The 19,363-nt window shown below is 46.7% G+C and overlaps 1 protein-coding gene across 1 annotated transcript in view; it reads right to left on the reverse strand.

The window, feature by feature from the left end:
- The window catches only part of Atp2b2 (ATPase plasma membrane Ca2+ transporting 2), a 364,580-nt gene extending 345,809 nt beyond the window's left edge, over nt 1–18,771 (reverse strand). The window contains exon 1 of the mRNA XM_063225260.1: nt 18,683–18,771. The gene's annotated coding sequence lies outside the window, so the exon portion shown is untranslated. The remainder of the gene's footprint in view (nt 1–18,682) is intronic.
- Between the last annotated feature and the right edge of the window lie 592 nt (nt 18,772–19,363).

Here is a 19,363-nt window from a genome sequence, read left to right on the forward strand (position 1 = left end):
TGAGTATGGTCTTGAGCACTGGCTGCTTTTCACAAGGCCCTCTTTTCTAGCACATAGAGTAAAATGCCGATGCTATCACTTCCTCCTTCTGGGCCTCGTCTTCCTCCCCTCTTTTTGGATTGCTGCTGGCCTGGAGGCTTGTGCTTGTCCCCAGGGAGGAATGGAGGATGCAAGTCTAACAAGCTTGATCAGAGAGAGGTTTGATAAAAGGTAGCCATACTCATACTGGTCCCCATGGCAAAGCACTGTGAGATCAGTTAACCTCTGTGCAGTATCCATGGATGGCCATTAGGCTTGTGGAGGGAAGGGACAGTCTTGTGACCTTGAATATCTGTGACAAGTATCTCCATATGATAGCACTGGTTCTGTTTTTTAATGTGTATAATGAATTAATAATCTCTCTCTGTGCCCAGGCACTGTGCTAGGTACTCTCACTGTGCATTTGCACTTGTCACAACAACCTGTTTCACAGAGGAGTAAACTTAGGACAGCTTGTCACCAGTCACTTCTGATAAATGAAACCAAGAAAAAGTGACACGAGGCTTGACTAGTTCTGGAATGACGGTGAGTTCTGTTGCCGGCACCATCTGAGCTATTCTTGGTAAACATAAGGACTCTGAAACTGGGTGACCAAGGGGCTGGAGTCCTTCTACACCACATAAGGTTCTGAAGACATAGGGCCTGGGCCAATGGGCGTCAAGTGTGACCCAGAGGCAGTGTAGAAGGTCTTATACATGGCCACCTTGTTTGGTTAAGGAGCATGACAGGAGATAAATTCTGCCTTGCTCTTGCTGCTGTGAGCAGCCACGTGATCTCTCCACCTTATGGTTATCTAATATGTAAAAGACAAATGGTACAAACATCTTCCTCAAAGTACTGCTGTGTTTAAGTCAGATAATCCTTATTAAAATGCAGCACAGTGTGTGGCACCTACTAAGTGCTCAAGCATTGTTATCTTAGGAACTTGGTGGTCTAAGGAATGTTTTTTTTTCTAACAATTCAGCCTCAAAATAAATCAAACATATGATGCTTTTCCAATGAAACCATGAAGTATTTCATGTCAAGATCTTTTTCTTCTGTTTAGAACCTGCTAAGAATAACTTTAAAACTTGCTCTCTGGGAACTTTTATTGGAAAAAAACAAACTTGTTAGTGGAGAAAATGAACCAAGTGATGAAATGGTCTTGGGATCAAGTCATCTGCCAGTTACTAGTTATGTGACCTAAGAAATAATAGCAGTCAATCACCAAAAGTATTGAACACTGTCCATGTGCACCTGCCCACCCTGTGAATTCCCTGGGAATCCCAGCAGAACTCCACGAGCTCACAGTTCTACAGCAGCATGGATGGGATCTGCTGGCAAATTCCTGCCATCTTCTGTTGAGCTCCAGCCTCAGAGTGTCCCATGGAGGCAGGCAGGCAGGAGATGGGGCCCTGGCCCAGAGGAGCTTTCTGAGCGTGACCATACAAGGCACATCTTCCTCCACTCAACACTTTTCTCTGTCTCCTTTCTAATTCTTACAGAATACACTCAGTGGTGCAAACTTTCTTCAGAGAGAGTGTAGCTTCACTTTAGTTATAAATTTGTCCCTGTGGATTTGTGCCAAATGATTCAAGTCTCCCATGGGAGTCACCTGAGAAAAATTTCACTCTCAGACATGCTGGGAAGGCAAACAACCTTCCACACTGGTATGACCCATCCCTTGCCAAGCCAGCTCTAGCCAGGAAAGTCAAGCCAGAGTCATTTTACAAAGCCCTCAAAGTACTTCCTCACCAAAACACGATGACTCCCTAGACATCGGATGGGCCAGACAGGATGCTTGGCTAGACTGAGGGTGAGGATGCATAAAGACCTACTAGGCCACAAGCACAGAAGATACTGGCTGAAAAAGGCAAAGCAAAGCAATCCAGGACATATATTTCCATATCTCCCTCACTCCATACTCCTTTCACTGTACTGATGTGGGAACCACCAGGATGCTGTTTATTCTACTGAGTGGGAGGCTGAGGAGGAAAGCATGGATGTAACCCATGGATAGATCCAGTTCAGACTCTGTGCAAGGATTTGACTAAGGCTGTCAACCAAGGTGTTAGCACTATAAGCGCTTTCTTAAGCCGTCCTGTCAAACATATGCTGGATTACCTGGTGCAGATCTCAACATCTTTTGTCAGGTCCATCACTGAAGACTATCCTGAACATCTCAGAGTGGTCTGAGTGTCTGGTTAGAGTTTGGGGGAGGTTAGTGCCTTAACATGAGTCAGAACCAAAGTTCAAGACTTACCTCTACCTGTATGAGCTCTTGAGAAGCCGGCTCTCTGTACCTCAATGAACTCAACTGCACAATGAGAACAATAATGTTTACACAGAAGTATCATATAATTAAAAATAACCTTTCTCCAAAAATAGAAAAACTGTGTTTCCCAGACTTAGGGATGCCCTGGATGAGTTAAAAAAAAAGATTAGTTGGGTCAATCTAGCATTGCCAAATAGAAACATTGAAAAGAAAAGTCCAGACTGTGTGGCATCCTGCCTGGACCTATTAATCCAGCCACAGAGCAGCACATCTCTGACCCTCACTCTGCTGCCAGGAAACCATTAAGGTGACACAGAGCCTGGTGGTGCCTTGTTTGCCACATTCTCGCATGCAGATAAAGCATCTGTGGTACATTTTTTCTCAACAGTGGGCTTGTGTAGGCAGAACCCAGGTACTCAACAGAGTAGGTGGTCAACAAGGATAGGATGAGCAAACCAGAGAAGGGAAATATTGCAGGGGTGGTGGTGGAGCTCTGTCCCTGAGGTCCTGCAGAGAGATCAGAATTGAAAGGAAGGGTAAACTGCTTACCCACTCCCCATCCCCAATCACGACAAAAGTCTTGTCTTCAAATGGCAAGGCAGACCCTTAGGCAATAGGCAGTCAAACCACAATAACTGCGCATGTCCAGAGGGTAGAATCATTCATTGTGAAAAGACAAAGTAAAAAATGCACTCGAAGGAGCCACATCACAGTGAAGAGTTTGTTCACTATTTGAGTTTGACACTGATGGGGCATATCTCTGATTCTCCAAGGAGGCCTTCTAAATCTGGGTAAGAGGTGCAACATTTTACCCAGCAGGCCAGCAGGCACACAGTGGAAGGGTACCAGAACATCCTCCCAACAGCCAGAATTTCCTGAGCACGTATACACAATAGTGTAAGCAGAGGAAGTGATAGAGAGAAAAACCGATGTGGACATATATTTCCATATCTCCATCATTCCTTATAAGCCTATGGTTCTTGAGGCATAGCACAAAAACAAAAACAGAAAACTACTGCTCTGCCTCCATGTTACAGATGGAGAAACTGAGGTTTTACTTGCTCTAATAACTCATTCAAACTCTTATGTGACTCAATAAATTCTCTCTCCTTTGATTAATAAACTGCAGAAACTAGTGTGTAACACTTTTCCCAGAATAGCCCTCATAGAGAGACAGTGGCTCTGATGCAAGCAAGGTCCCACCAATGCTGAATGGAGAGAAAGGAGGCAAAATCACATCCGGGAGAAACGCACTCATCTAATGATGGGAAGCCAGTGATTCTCAGCTGCTTATGACTTATATGTGTTGAACGCTCTTCGGCTCTAAAACCACAGTCCAAAATGCTCTGAAATATGAAATTTTAAGGTTCATATTTTAGAGCATTTTGGATTTTTGGATTTTTAGATTAGAGATGCTCAACCAGTAAAGTCCATGCAACTATAGCGGAAAATGCCCCCATCTACCAGCCAGTATACTTGAGTTTCTTAGTTGTCAAGGTAATATTTTGTGTTCCAGTTCTGGTTGCTCCTGTCTCTTAGAAACAGTTGGCCACTGTGATGTATTTTGTACAACTCCCCAACTGACAAGCCATTCTGCCTCTGTGCTTCCTGCTTGCTTATCCCATTTAAGCCCAGAACACCAGAGAACAGGGCCTGATATTCTGGGAATGACCTGATCAGTGCCCTTAGATGTAAATAAATCTGCCTCCAGTTCCTGGGTGTTGTTTTGGTATTTCTGCTTGCTGTTGTGCAACCATTCCTAATGTAAATGAAAACAAAAACATCCCAAACTTAAATCAAACAAACAAAAAACAAAGCAAAAATCTAACTCTCCCAAAATCAAAACTTCTGAAATTTGAAATGTTTTTGGTCTTAAGCATTTCAGATAAGAGAAATTCAATGTGTACAAGATGCCCAGTCAGTTTTAGAAAAGAATTAGAATCATGTTTTAAAAACTCAAATCTATAACCACCTAAATATCTGGCCTAGGGCCTGTACCTTACTATGTATAAGAGTCTGTAGAGCCTTGATGAACTGGTTTATCCAGGTAAACAGCACTGTCTGCTCTCTCTCCAGATTTCAAGTCAAAGCAGTAATTTTTTTTAAAGAGTCCACCCGGTGCTGAATGTGTGACTTTCAAAGGGTTCCTTAGTCTCCGGAGCCCAAAGCTTGCATCTAGAGTATGGGACAGGGATAACTCTACACTCTGAAATAAGCAAGAGGAGTCCTGGGACTAAAATGTTAAGTGTCTCCCCTCACTGGTTTCCAGGCCTCATGCACCCCAGCAGTTATGGGAGGAAGAAGACTTTGTGACCTTTCTGGTCAGGAGAGGGCCCAAGCACTGTGGCTGTTCCAGCTGTGAGTCTCTACGGCCTTGTCAGCTTCTCCAAGGGACCAAACTGTTTTCTTGTCACCAAGCAAACATTTGCTTCTGTTCTTCCATACTAGCTCTTCTATTCCAGCCAACACGAGAAGGGACAAGGCTCGGGTCATCCATAGAAACAAACTGCTGCCTTCTAGAGAACAAAAACTACACTGAACACAGATCAAACTCCATGACACTTGGGCCAAGCCCTGAGAACCAGCACCGGAAGTCCCCAAGAGGTCCCTGGAGTCTCTTTGTCATGCATTAGGACTGCCAAGGAAAATCTGATGACTGATGAACATTGTATTTCTGCCCCTCAGTCACAGGCCTGTACACTGGTGCAGACAGCTGCAGTCCTCAGGGTCACATGGCAACTCTGCCCAAACCCGAAAGCCCAGACCCAGGGTGAGCAGTGACGTCTGCTGTGGGAGGGAGTGCCAGCCTGCTGTGTCACCAAGGACTCAAACACCCACCAATGATTCTCAAGTGCTGAGAACTTTTCCGTTCAGTATCTTGCTTAGTGTCTTAACAATGCTGCAGTCCACTCACCCCTCACAGTTGGGAAAATGGAAGCCCAGAAAGGAATAGTTAGAAAGTTAGAAAGCAGAAGAGCCAGGATTTAAACTGAAGTCATTTCAACTTTAGCCTATTTTACTTGGTGACTCTGAGAAAGTTGTGATGAAGAAGGAGAGACAGAGACAGAAAAAGAGACACAGAGAGAGAGACAGAGATAGAGATAGAAGAGGAGAGAGAGAGAGAGAGGGAGAGATCTTCACAGTAATTATTTTTTATTGGTTCAAAACCTGCATTTTTATAAGTTTGGAGTTGGCTAGAAAACAAAACACAGAGCAATGTAGTTTTCATGTGTGTGTGAAGGGCAGGCAACGTTAACACAGAGATATAGGCATTTAGGATCTGCTTTGGCAGAATGAGCCTAAAATAGCTGCTGTCTTCATTTCTGCCTCTCTCCTCAACTATAATTCATTAATTTCTGCTCTCTGGGCTCTGAGACTTGCTGGCTACAGAGAAGTCACCTGGTCTCATGGCCTTGTTCTGCAGCAGAGTAATAAATATTCTCAAGGATCAGGTAGGAAATAAGTGAGGGGGCACTTGGGGTCCTATTACAGCTACTGGCTGTGTGCCCTCTGATGGCATTCCTTGGTCTGTAACAATTCTCCTGTGACCCCAAGAGCATCCCTGTTTCACTGCCTTGGCAGGAAGGATGGCTTATGGCTCCTTGATAGGGATGGTGAGGACTGGAACCACCTGGTGGGGTTTGAGTTCTAGGATGCTGATTCCTGGTCTCTCCAGGGCGGCCCTGAGCAAACCACATGCCTGCTTCCTTGTCCTGCCCACTGGCCTTCAAGCTAGTAAGAAAAGCACTGGGCCCGATTTGGAACCATGTATCTGGGGCAGTCATGGTCACAGGGTGAATAAATGAGTGAGGGACCAAACAAGCATGTTTCACTATTAGGTTCCTAGTGAAGTTTTACTACCACACAAACTTTCATGGCAGTTTAATGGAAACAAACATGCTGTTTCCTCAAAAATTCAGCACTTAGATTTTTACAAAACTTATTTATATAAACTCAGAGAATAGTTCCCTAGGGTGTTTTGTATTTCTCTAAACTGGGTTTAGATGAGGATGCAGAGGAGACACAGAGATATGCAGAAACCCCTATGTCTAAGAGTGAGGTACCTCAGAGAATGCGCAGGAGCCTCCTGGGGCCTTCACACATGGGTAGCAGTTTCTGTGTGGTGCGAGGAGGTGACTGGTCCTCCTTTGTCCTGTATCCCCAGAAGGATGCCTGTAGCCATCAATCACTGTGCGCCTATAAGCCTAAGGGGGGCCGTAGCTGAGGCCAGAGAGAACATGTGTGTGAGTACCATGTTCCCCAAACAGATGGAGGGGAGAATGGCATGGGATAGTGTGTGCGTCACACATAAAACACAACAGTGCAAGCTACTCTGCAGCTAAACGATGATGGACACATAACTCCTGAGACTTGATAAGCACAAGTTTCTTTGAGCCAGAGGACGACTTACATTCCTAATGACACAGTTGGAAGGATAACATGTGCTGTTCCCAATGTCGTGAGGACTAAAGCCACACCTCACATTCCCGTGGTGGGGAAGGCAGTCCACCAGCGCTGATGACCTCATCGGTCTGAGCACTGCTCTTCCCTTGAGCACTGAATACTTCTTAGGTGCCAGCCTCACTCTGGTGTGGGGTGCAAAAAGGAAAAAAAAACCCTTTGCTCTTGTGGGGTTCCCATTCCAGAGATGTGGATCAGCTTAAGGGCAGGTAAAGTGCACCCTAAAGATTGGCCTCCGTGTTTTGATTGGACTCTGTTCTTTTTTTAAACACACGGTGTACTTAAATGCCCAATTCTGCTTCTTGCTCTTTCCTTGCTGTGATGTGTTCTGGAGATACAGCTATAGAGATACAGATCTATCTAATTTTTCTAGTTCTGTTCTGCAGACTCCCTTGGTGTGGCTCTTTGTCGAATCATCTCCCTCTTGTGGGATGGTCACCAGATTGCAAACTCCAAAAGGGAATGGGCTAGGTCCACACTATTCATGTCTGCATTTCTAGAGCCTGGCATCATGTCTGGCACATAGCAACAGGCACTCAATAAATGATTATGTGAATGAGTATATTTCAGTAATTCTTAATGCTTCAGTAGCAAACAGTTCAAGGACTATATTTATAAGTTTTCCATATCTTTGTTTGCAGACATTAGACTTATCAGGAAGACAATCTATGTCTTTAACTTTCTATTAATAGATAATTATAGATGCATAGGAGGCTACAAGGAAATATAGGAACGATTCATGCATTTCCCCTTGGCCCATCCCAAAGTTAGTATCTTACATAAATATAGACAGTATCAATACCAACGAATGGGTACTGGTATGCACAGAGCATATTCAGACTGCCAAATATATAGGCCAACAGTTGCTGTGTGGGGCATACACAGCTCTATGCAATTTTATCATGTATCATTTCAGCATAATGGCGAACCCCATAAGGCTCCACCATGCTATCCCTTTAGAGTTAAATGTCCCTCTCCTCCATCTCTACTCACTGAAACCACTAATCTGTTCTCAGCTCTGTAATTATATCATCTCTCTATTGTTACATACAATAGTAGGTAACTGTTTAGGATTGTATTTTTTCATTTCTTGATGTGCATGTATCAATAATTGTTTTTTTATTATCTAGTATTATTTTATGGTATTTATATACCACAGTTGTTTAACTGACATTTGGGATTGGCTCAAACATATACTGCTGAATTGTCTCCTAAAAATCCCTTCTCATTCTCATCAGCACTTGACATCAGACTTCTTAAGCACTGCCAGTCTGAGGAGTAAAAGTGACCTCTCACTGTTCAAGGATGTATATTTTCCTGACTTCACAGAGAACACTCTTTTGGAAAATTCTGTGTACAGTCAGGGAAACCTAGGCATCACAAGATTTAAGAAAGAGGCTGCCTACACTGTCAGCTCATGGGGCTGATGTTGATGTTGGCCTTGTGCAGACTGAAGGCACCAATGGCTTGCCTATATTCATGCCCTTGCTAGAGTGACTTGGTGGCCCAATACCAATACCATCTGTCTGCAAGGGAAGCCTGTTTCCCTAATCTTGAATTGTGGGGGTTCCTATATTTGCTTTGGCCAGTTGAGTGCATCAGAAATGATACTATGCCAATTTGGAGCCCACATCTCAATAGTTCTTGAGTACGTCTGCTCCTTCTGTCTGTCTGTCTCTTGTGTACTTCTGCTGCTGCATGTGAACAAGTTTAGGCTCATTATTGCAGGACGAGACCCTCCATGGAGCAGACATGAGCACTCCCTGTTGTGAACACACTAGGCCAGCTGTGGCCAGTGCTGACCATGGAAGAGTCCACCAACACCCACAGAGCTGCCAGTGCAGTTACAGACAACTGAAAGAATAGGCAGGACCAGAAGATCTGCCTACCAGACCCGCAAATTTGACAGCAATAGCGGGTATTAGGAAGTGTCTCAGTCACTTTCTTGTTGCTGGAACATAACACCTGACACCTCCTGCTTGAAGAAAGAGAGACTTATTTTGGCTCATATTTTCAGTCCATAGTGTGCTGGCTCTAAGACAGAATTCATGGCAGAAGGCCATAGCAGAGAAAAGCTGCTCACATCATGGGGGTCAGGAAGCAGAGAGCAATGAAGGGATCCAAGGCGAGAAACTCCCTTCTGGGTCATACCCTGTGACCTATTTTTCCCGCCAGACTCCACCTGATCACAGCCAGCCAGATACAAAGCCCAAATAACTTGATCACCTTCCCCAAACCCTGTCTATAGCTCAAGAGGCTCAGGGGAGATATATAGGTATAAACCCAGACATCCAGTTAACTGTACCATCAGCTAAGCCTGCAGCAGGCCAGAAGGATGTCTCCAGCTACACAGAGGTACCTGGCACTTTGAGATCCCCACAAGATAGATCTGAAGGAGTATCTGACACACTGAATTTCAGATATCTTTGTTCCGACACGCAAGTGTCCCAGATGAGTTCCCTGGCTCCATCTCTGGCCTTCAGCCACCCACTCTGAGCAAGAAACTTGAACAATTTCTGTCAAAGACAGTTCACATCTTAAGATGACAGTGGGGGAGAAAACTAAAGTGCTGAAGCAGCCTCCTCCCCAGCCTCACCCTAGAAGACATGGTATTTGTTGATAAAAATACTCTCTCCTCCTCTCCAACATGGAAGCTGTCCAGGGTCAGCCTCCCACACACTCCCACTCAATTTCTGACTCTAGTTATAAAACCTTGTGCTTCAAAATAGATTCCAATGGGATGTCATAGGCATGTTCTCTAGTATAATTGTAGTGTTCTTATAAACTTTGGAGAAGTTCAACTTCAGTCTACAAAGCTCCTCCCCCAGGTATTAAACATGAGGAGGAGCTGTCTGTGATTCCCCTCTCTCATTCTCCTGAAGCAGGATGTCAGACACAGCTGTTCTCAGCTTGCTTCTGCCTCGTTTGGTTTCCTGTTCTCCTCTGTACCCACCTACAGATTCCCACCAGCTTGGGGTTCTCATACCTGCCTGCTCCTTGCCGGCTGCTCAGTTGTTCTGGCTTCTGATTGCTCTTCAAACTATTTTCTGCCTGTGCTCTTCCTTTGATTTCCTAGAACAAAGGCAGCTCCAGACACCTCCTCACTCAGCTGTGATTGCTTTAGTCATTACAGCCTCCGTTTTCCACCTCACACAAGTGCAGGATTTGGAGCAGGGAATGATGCTACAACACATCCAGCCCAACCCTCTTATTTTATAGGAGAAGACTGGAATTCCAGATGGAGAGGGGGTGAAGTGAAGGTCAAATTGGAAGTGGTAAACAAGCAGAAAGGGAGCCCAGGACCCTTGACTACACCAAGACTTGCTTCTAGACCTGGTTTCCTAGCAAGCTCAAAAACCACAATAAAAACAAGACTGATAATAATACCCTGGCTGAATGTTGTGGCACATGCCTGTAATACTCTGGGAGCCTGGGTGGGAGAAACTCAAATCTGAGCACAGCATGGGCAATCTGGCAAGTTAGGCTCTTCTCAAAATAAGAAATAAAAAGGGTAGGTGGTGAAGGTCTGTGGGAGGGCCCTGGGTTCAATCTCTGGTACCATGAAAAGAAGGCAGTAAGGGAGAAAGAGAAGGAGAAAAAAGGAGGAGGTGGAGGAGGTACAGAAGGAGGAGAAGGGCACTGATTAAACAGGCATTGGGCACACACTTAAATACTATCATCATGTAATAGAGAAACCCAGGTATAGAGAAGGGAAACGTCTTGCCCAGGATCACAAAGCTGTGCATGGGGATAGCAACGATTTGAGCGTTCAATGCCAAAGACCACTGATCCTTCAACCTACTCTAAATGGTGTTATAAATGCCTGTCCCATAGGATTTTCTCTCTGCATTTTCACTGACAACTTTTTCTAAACCTTCCTGGCAGTTTCCAGGCTCCCTGAGGCCCACTCACTCCACTCCCACTCATCTTAGGTGGGCCGTCATCTCCCCTCTGCAAGAGGAAACAAGATTTTTAGAACAATCTACATTCCAAATGAGGTCCTAACTCTCCCTGGCTGTGTGATGCTGGGCCAGCAACTTCTCATTCCAAGCCTCAGCCTCCCCATCTATGCTGGATCTGGAAGGGTTTCCTTCACAGAGGCACTGCAAAGATGAGATAAAATAAGAAATGTCTGGAAGGACATTTGACAAAATGTTAATGGGTGCTAGCTCTGTTTTGTGGCATTTCATGTGAATTTTACTTTCCTATTTATACTGTGTGATGCCATTTGAGTTTTATGTAATCATTATGTAACCTTTCTATAACCAGAGGGAGAAAAAGCTACTTTTATTTTGAAAAGAGAAAAAGACATATAGAATTGCAGCCAAGATCCACCTTCTCTGGGAATCTTCCCTATCATACACAAGACAGGATGGAGTGTTTGCTGCACTCCTGCTATCCACAAGCACTGACCCCATGACCCCGGCCTTTGCTGGGAGCTGTTCTGGTGTGGTCACTCAACATAGTGCCAGGCCAACCTTAGAGCCTTGGAGGACTCTGCTCTGAAGAGGAGCCTTGCTCAGCCCAATGCTGTCTTTTGTGCTTTGCAGAACAATCCTAACACTCCCCCCTTTCACGATGCCTGCCTCTCTCTGCCCCAGAGACTCACGGAGTAACAGTATTTACTGTGGGATGAGCGCAGGCCTGAAGATGTATAAGCATGTGGCTCTCTGCGAGGGTTCCATGACTAGGCAGGCAGAGAGTGGAGAGAGGAGACCAGGGTGAAAACAGAAAAATCCACACCTGCTTACTGAGGACACTGGTCAGCACCTTACAGGGCAGTGATTATAACACTTTCTTTCTTTTTTTTTTTTATCGGTACCAGGGATCGAACTCATGACTGCCTGCTTGCAAGGCAGGCGCTTATGCCGCTGAGCTAAACCCCCAGCCCCCTATTATAACACTTTCAAACAACTGAAACTTTTGGCAGCACACTAGAAGGAATCAAAAGATGAAAAAGTATTTCCAATCAGAGTGTGATTATTTTAGCCAACTCTCTCTCCACATCAGTTAGGATGGGCTAGGTTAAGCTCCAGTAGCAAATAAGCCCAACACAGCTTGTGTAGTTTAGAGATCTACAGATTCTGATTTTAATGAAATTTTATGCATCTTATCTAGAAAAAAACAAACCAAAAAATCCCCCCACAACAAAATAAAACACACACACACACACACACACACACACACACACACACACACACACAAATAAGTCCAACATGTCAGTGGTTTAAAACATTATTCCTCAATGATACCACATGGCACAGTCAGCTGGGGGTTGTGGTGTTTGATTTTCACAGAATGAGACCAAGAGAGTTTCTGTCACTGTGAGGCTTTTATTGCCAATGGAGAAAAACGGGCATAGTGACAAACAGCTTACTGCATATTAAGGATCATTAGTAAGACACAACATTTCAAAGCTCACTGGCAAAAGCAAGACAAACAGCAACTTGTGCTAATTTGTTACAGCAGCCTGGCAGACTCATTCAGTCCTGTACTGAGTGTCTATTATGTTCCAGAGAAGTTGTGACCCTAATATGGCTCACCATCTGTTGGGCTGTCTTAGTTATTACTCTGAACAATAAACAAGTAGGGTTTGAACAGGAGATGGGGATTATGGCCTCTTAAAATGATATGTGGTCTTGAAAGAGTGACTTTCTGTTTTGGGACCAATCTTTTCAACTGAGAAGTCGGCTCAGTTATCCCCAGCAGGTCTCTTCACTCTTGAGGTTCTATGAGCTGCTAAGGTAGGAAGGTGGGAAGGGGCAGAGCACGAGCCCGGCCCACGTTTCTGCCTTTTTCTTCTCACTGTTCCTGTGCCCCATGTATCAGAACCCTGCCAGATGAAAAAGCCTGAGAGCCAAACACCTTAGTATCTCATCCTTACAAAATTGCCTTCCTTATTAATCTGCTCAGAGTCCCAAGAAAGCTTCCCACAATCCACAGGATCTATGTCTGAACTCCCCAGCAGAACATTCAGATATTAAAACCCTCAAGAGATGGAGAGAGTCAGCAAGGGAGCATCTAAAAGAAGCAGCAGCAAGAAGAGCAGATGTCAAATGCCTGGAGATCAGGTACAGGGGCTTGTTCTGGGAGGCCTGTCACCGTACCTGCTGTGTGCTGTGCACCAGGTACCACCCCTCTCTGGTCTCAGGTGAAGTTCTCTGATTGTAACAATTCAGCATGTAGAACGTTGGCCTGTTACACAGCAATTCCTCACCCTGTTTGCTCCTGTGAGTGAGTGTGTGTTAGACGGAGCTGGCAGAGGACACTGCTCATCTAGATTGAGAGCAAAGTCCCCAGAAGAGGAGCAGGACTGCAGCTGGGCTAGGCAGGAGAGCTGCACCTTAGAGCAGTCTGTGTATCTTGCCAGTGTTGCTGCCGCACCTCTAGACAGAATGACAGGAGTGTGGCACCAGACAGAGGTCTGTGCTTACATCTGCCTGGAGACGCTGACACTATCCGTTGTATCTCTCCACATGCGTCTACTCTGTCCCACCAGTGCCATTTTATTGTGCTTAGTTTGGGACAAGCTTTGGTCATTTTTCTAAGTCCTATCTTTTGATTTTTTTTTTTCAATGCTAGGGATTGGATCCAAAGCCTCATACACTATGCAAGTGCTCTACTACTGATCTACATCCCTGGTCCTGTCTATTTTTTGAGACAGGATCTTCCTGTGTTTTCCAGGTTGGCTCTGAACTTGTGATTCCTCTATGTAGGCCTTCTGACTAGCTGGCATTGTAGGTCTGCAGCACCATCCCCAGATCTATCTTTTGATTTTTAAATAAATAAAAGATCCCTGCATCTCCTCAGAATGCTTCCTAGACATTATGTTACGGTATTTCCAACACTTGGCTGGGCTGAAGTGAAGAAGAGGGATCTCCCTGCAAAGTCACGCTCCTGAAACCAGTGAGACTTTCGTTTGGTAATGAGGTTAGCTTACACTTGCACCTTGCCTCCCCCTCTAGCATTTCTTTCCCTGTGACCCAAGGTTGCTTCCTATTTCTTGGGCCACAGAGCCCTCTGAGAATATGAAGAAGGCCATGGAGCCCCTCTCCTGGTATTGTCCTGAAATGCCAGCCTTACATGATACTATGGAAGGAAGGGGTTCACAAACTCTGGCAAAAACAAGTCCAGTCCTTGGTCACTCCCCAAGATCTCTTTCCTGTGCAGAGATTCCTCAGTGTCACACTCTGGCTTCTCATTTCTCTCTTTATGGCAACTTGGGTGAGGGGGCAGAGCCTTAAGCTATGATCATTTTGGAGAGTTGACATGTATGATCAGCTCAATGCCTTTTCTCCTTCAGGAGCTCCTGGCAGAAAGCTTGTCCTCTGCTCCCCACAACTACTGAAGCCTTATCTGGGCTTATGTATGTATTTCTCCTGGGGGTCAGTTAGCAGGCATCACTTGACTCTCATCTAGGCATGAAGCCACAACCTCCAACTTTGCCTCTACTGCATCAGAAAGAAGCTTTATACAGTCACCCCTTGGTGACTTCAGGACACTGTTTCCAGGCTGTTTCCTCTTCCAAAGCATACAGATACTTGGGTCTCTTGTAAAACACTATTCATTGTGGAGAACCCATGCATTTTGTTCTATGTACAGTGCTTCATGCACAGTATAATCTCTACATGACATAATACCTAACATGATAGAAATGCTTTGCAATTAGTAGCTATTCTGCATTGTTTGGTTAATAACAATGAGGAAATATCTGTATGTGTTCAATAGAGACATGTTTTGGTCTGAGTATTTTCTATCTATGGTTCTGGAGATGTGGAGCCTATGGATATGATGGGCAAATGATTATTTTCCTTCAATATTTGCTGTTTCTCAAATTGTTGCAGAACCTGTTGGAGACCACTCATACTCAGTCCCAACATCTACAGCTCTGGGACAGCACACACTTTTCAACCCTTAATGCCTGAGTGGTTTTTGGCTGGGCCACAGGTTTACATCTCTGCCGGTCTCAGTGTCCACATCTGTCAAATGTGAGTGTGATCACTCTTCCCTAGCTTCGGTGTCTGATGCTTTGACTGTAGGGGCTGCCCCTCCCAGGCAGGTCAGTGTCTGCAGGGAGTGTGTGGGGAAACCTGTGGGCCCTGTGTGTCACTGCATGCCTGCTCACCTTAGGAACTGCAACAAACTGTATTTTTGATGGTACTCATCTGATCTGTTGGCACACCTGAGTAATAACAAAACTTACATTTTAAAATAGAGATAATAGCAACTGTTTCACTGGATTGATAAGAACATTAAAAAAGAGAAACTGCTTGCACAATCTCTGGCACATGGCAGAGATTTTACTCATTCAAAAAAAAACCAATTTTTGTCATGCTGAGGATCAGGCATGCTAAGCACATGCTTGCTTCACTACTGAGTTACATCCTAACTCTAGCCCAGCTTTTAAAATGTTTTTTGCCTCTCTTCTCTCTATATCATTTCCATTCTTCTACCCCTTCCTACCCTCATCGTCCCTCTCCAGGATCAGCTACACAACTTTCAGGACTCAGTAACAAATGAATATGTGGGAACCCTGTTGAAAAATAACTGAGAATTGCCTTACGATGACTGTGGAGCACTGAGTCCAGGCGGGGACCTTCTTAACACACGTCGCACACCACCAGCGCTGGCCCGGATCCCTCCTCCTCTTCCTTCCTTGCTTCCTCAATGTCTCTAGCCAGCTTTTCCAATTCCCAGGCTCCAGTAGTTACCCGTAGTTACCCCTTTTTGTTTTGTTACCAGATCCATATTTTTACATACTACAAATCTTTAATACCACTTAATTGGGGAAGGAGGAAAGGAGGTCACTTGGATTAATGAAAAGCCTGAGAAATAAGTCATTATTAAAGAAACACACTTTTGTTACCCTCAGATTTATATGGTGATGAGATAATGCCAAGACGAGAGAAGACAGGAAGCAGAGAACTTCGTATATAATAAAACGCATAGAAAACACTTAATTGATCATGAGTATATTTCTTGTTGGCAGATAATGCTGCTAAAACCCCTTTCCTCTAACTTGGTCAGTATTTCTTTCTTGGCAATCAGTTTGTTTGGTGAAAAGTTTTTAGTGCTACAGATGTTGGTAAAGCTCAAAAGCAGTGATTCCACGTAACAGTGATTTCCATGACCTTGTAGGCAGTCCATTACACAGATTGGGTTATGGACAAATCATGCCAAACAGAAGTCAAATTGTTTCTCTGCTCCCCACCTCCAGAATGGTCAAATCTCTGAATGTCCTACCAGAACTCAGAATGTGTCACGCGCTTTTTCACATGCCACACCCTTGATGTAATCTCTGCTGGCTTCTACTATTTCAACCCTCACTCATCACAGCTGGATCTGGACCTGCTTTGCAGGTGCTATCCCAACCTCCATACCTCCAAGGCTTTTCACCTGGGCCTGGCATGTCTCCCCTTACCCCAACCTCCTTGGTCTGCCAAAGTCCTAACTAACGTGTCACGGTTTGTACCTAGATGTGTCGAGGCCTAGGTTAAAGGTCCCTTCCTCGATGAAGCTGACTCTGGTTTCTCCAGGCGGCATCTGTCTCTGCTCCTGCTGCGCAGAGCTTACAACACCTACGCTTCTCATCTATCTATGAATACCTCTGATGGTGACATGAACAGCTGAGCATTGCCATCACCCATCTCTGGGGAGGGACTCCAGCCCAGCAGGAATGTGGTAGAAGCAGTCCCAGTCCTACGACTGACTAGCCAGTGCTCAAATATAGCAATACCACACGGTCTTCTGTGGATTAAATCAGATGTTACAACAAAAGTGCTTAGGCCAGAGCCTGGAAAAATCTGAGTGCTTAAAAAATATTAGTAGCTTTCTTTGCATATTGGCCTATAAACTCCAAAAGGTTGCAGAGTGGTCACTTATGTCTGTGGTCCTGATCTTATTACTAATGGTGACCTCTCCAATTGTCGAAAACACTCCCTTGGATGAAAAGTCATATAACCACATGATAGGGGCTCGTCCATCTCATTTACCAGTGTGTCCCTGGCACACCAAACAGTGCATTGCACATATTAGCTATTTAGTAGAAGTTTACCAACAAAATGAATTATATCTCTAGTGTCTAACAAGTGTCCAGGACCTGGTAGGAGCACCATCACTTGTTTTCTGAGGACATAAGACTCAAGATTGGATGATTAACTGAATAAGTGAGTGGATGAGCCCCACTCCTCACTCCCTGCTATCTCCTTGGCCAACGGTACCCCATAAGCAGGGAATAACACCTGCCAGAGGAGATGAGAGTGTTTTTTGCCCACCAGACCTCAAGGCCCTGGAGTCTCTTCCTGAGCCTGCATGTGAGCTTCATCCTCATTTGCCAGTTAGGACTCTGACACTGATTTTCCCATGGAGGCCACAGGAAATCACAGCCCAGGGTTCACACACTCGGAAGACTTGGAGGGCACAGGCCCTGGTCTCTCCTAGACATTTTGTGTAGGGCACAGTTTCCAGCTACATGGCCACAATGGAGAACATACCTAAATCCAAATGCTAGGAGCAGAAGGAAAAGAACTGGAGTGATTAACCCTTTCCGTCCTGCCTCCCTGGCTCAGAAAGGAAATTCACAAGCTGGTATCCAAATTTGTTTGGTCACAGACCACACATTAGGTACAATAATAAGACCTTTAGGAACATTAGCTCAGTCAGCCATCAGAATAGCCCTGGGAGGTTGCTACTTGCATTTCACACGTGGGAACACTAAATCAGAGAAAAAGATTTGCCAGAGGAATTTTTATCCTAAGCTGAAATTTCTCAGGGCTACCCATCTATCCTAACTGGCTATTTTTTGTTTTTTTGAGACAGGGTCTGGCTAGATAGTTTGCCTAGTCTTGAACTCACTATGTAGCCCAGGTTGCTTTAAACTTGTGGAGATCCTCCTGGCTTGGCCTCCTGGGAGTGGGGAATTTCAGCTCCATCAGATATCATCAAGGCCTGGCTTCCCCTAAGAAAGCCTGGTTCTCTATCTTACCTTGGCTGCATGACCTTGAGGATGGTTCACCCTCTCTGGGCCTCAGGGCTCTTTCCCAAGGCTAATGTTCAGGAGCTGTTTCTGGAAGTCTAACACCCCTGACCGCCCTGGTGTCCCTTCCTGTTGAGGTCACAGGACAGGAGGAAGTGATGAGGCCTCCGGTGAACCCAAAAGTTCAGAAATATTGGTGCACTGTGAGAGTCTGAGGCGCATCTGCCTGACCCCACTTTCCCAAGGAGATTTTGCCACAGGCTGAAAACACACTGCGGATCCAGATCTGAGAGCGCAACTGACTGTTGGACTTCTGTGCTTTCTTAAGGCCTGGTAGCAGACCCACACCACCTGGGCGGAGGGCATGAGGAAAGGAGAGGCGGCTGCGGAGAGTACTTGGCAAGGCATTCCCCATGCTCTGTTCCTAGAGGCTGTTGCCACCGTGGGAGATTACCCTGGACCCCCTACCCTCAACCCAGGTCTCCGCCCAGGATCCCAGTCACAGCTCAGGCTCCTCTCAGGCCTCAGAACTAGGTCCAGGAGAGAGCAGGCTCACAGTAAGGAGGGGAAGACAGGAGCAGCTGGCAGAGCCAACTAGGACACAAGACTTTGGGGTCCTAGCGGCCCTGTCGACCGCACCCCCAACCCCCCCCCTCCCCCGCCGGGTCCGGGGTTGCCTGGAGCTCGGAAAGTTTGCGAGCCAGCGAGGCTCCGGGTGGCAGCGCAGCCCTGTCCCCGCGGGCGCCCACCTGGCCGTCCCGGCCGCCCGGTGCCCGCTCAAGGTCACCGCTGGCAGGAGCCGGCCTCCGCGGCAGAGGGACTGGACGTGCCCCGCAGGGCTCGCGCCCGCCGACGCAGATCCCCGGCTGGCGCCCCGGGAAGGCAGCCGCGGGGCGCACAGAGAGCCGGAGGCGCGCGGAGAGGCCCCGCCAGCCGGCCGGCCGCTGCCTCACCTGCGCCGCTGCAGACGCGCGATGCTCCGCCGCCGCCGCCGCCGCCGGGCCGCCGCCTCCTCCCGCGCCGCCACCGCGCAGTGCGCCGCGCACCCCACCCCGCCTCCTCCGCTCCTCCTCCGGCTCCCCCGGCCCTCCCCAGACTCTGGCGGACGCGGACGGGCTCCGGCGGGACCTAGAGCCGCTCCCGCCCCTGCGCCCCGCGCACCGGGCGCCTGCAGTCGGGTCCCCCGCCTCTTCCGGGGCGCCATCTCTGTCCCCTGATGCATCAGCATCAGCCCCTTGCCCTGACCCACCCTGCTCAGGCCTGGCCTAGCGGAGCCACCCTGTTGCCCTTCCCAGGGATCTCGGGGTCCTGGCTTCCCAGCCCACGGAGGCGCAGTGAACAGGGTGTGGAGGGTCGCCTTTGGAGGACGGGGCTGACCAGTGAGTCCCAAGACACTTAGTCCAAGGGCGCTCATAGCGCTCAGGAAGGAGAGGCTCAGCTTGTTGCCAACTGGTCCTGGAGTGACCAGGACAGAAGCCCTGCCTGAGCACAGAGTCAAAAACGCTAGGCACCTGGGGAAGCGCCTGTCCCGCTCCTTGGCACAGACCCCGGGTGGCTGAAATGCCTGACTTCGTCAGGAAGCTGAGCCACCTGACTCCCAGCGCCTGGGTCTGCTCCATGCCATCAATTAATCA

This window comes from Cavia porcellus, unplaced genomic scaffold, assembly GCF_034190915.1.
Source record: "Cavia porcellus strain 051 isolate PalLab524CR breed Dunkin Hartley unplaced genomic scaffold, mCavPor4.1 scaffold_15, whole genome shotgun sequence".
In the NCBI taxonomy this organism is placed as follows: Eukaryota; Metazoa; Chordata; class Mammalia; order Rodentia; family Caviidae; genus Cavia; species Cavia porcellus.